Source organism: Penaeus monodon, chromosome 21 (genome assembly GCF_015228065.2).
Source record: "Penaeus monodon isolate SGIC_2016 chromosome 21, NSTDA_Pmon_1, whole genome shotgun sequence".
Taxonomy (NCBI): Eukaryota; Metazoa; Arthropoda; class Malacostraca; order Decapoda; family Penaeidae; genus Penaeus; species Penaeus monodon.
Window position 1 is genome coordinate 41366372 of NC_051406.1, and position 364 is coordinate 41366735.

Consider the following 364-nt stretch of genomic DNA (forward strand, 5'->3'; position numbering starts at 1 on the left):
TTGGGGAGCAAGAGGTAACCAGAGAAGGAGAGGAAGTGGAGAAGAAAGGGATGATACAAGAGAGGAGATAGACAGGAAAGGTGGTGAAGAACAGACAGACAATAATGGAAAAAGAGGAGCTAAAGAGGGAAGTTGGGAGAAAATGAGGTAGATAGGGAAATTAAAGAAGAGAAAGTAGACGAAGATGGAGAAGAATAGACACAGATAGTGAAGATGAAGGAGAGAAGACAGACAGGCGGTTAAGTCAACTTAGGAGATATTTTAAACTTGGGCGTTTACAGAAGTGGAAACTGTTGTAAAATATGCAGCAGGTGATGTAATGAACTTAGAATATTTAGCTGTGGTAGACATTTTTTTCCGGGTG

The 364-nt window shown here is 40.7% G+C and overlaps 1 protein-coding gene across 1 annotated transcript in view; it reads right to left on the reverse strand.

Annotated features, from left to right (window-relative positions):
- Positions 1 to 364, reverse strand: part of LOC119586500 — a 10069-nt gene that overhangs the window by 2142 nt on the left and 7563 nt on the right. The window lies entirely within an intron of this gene.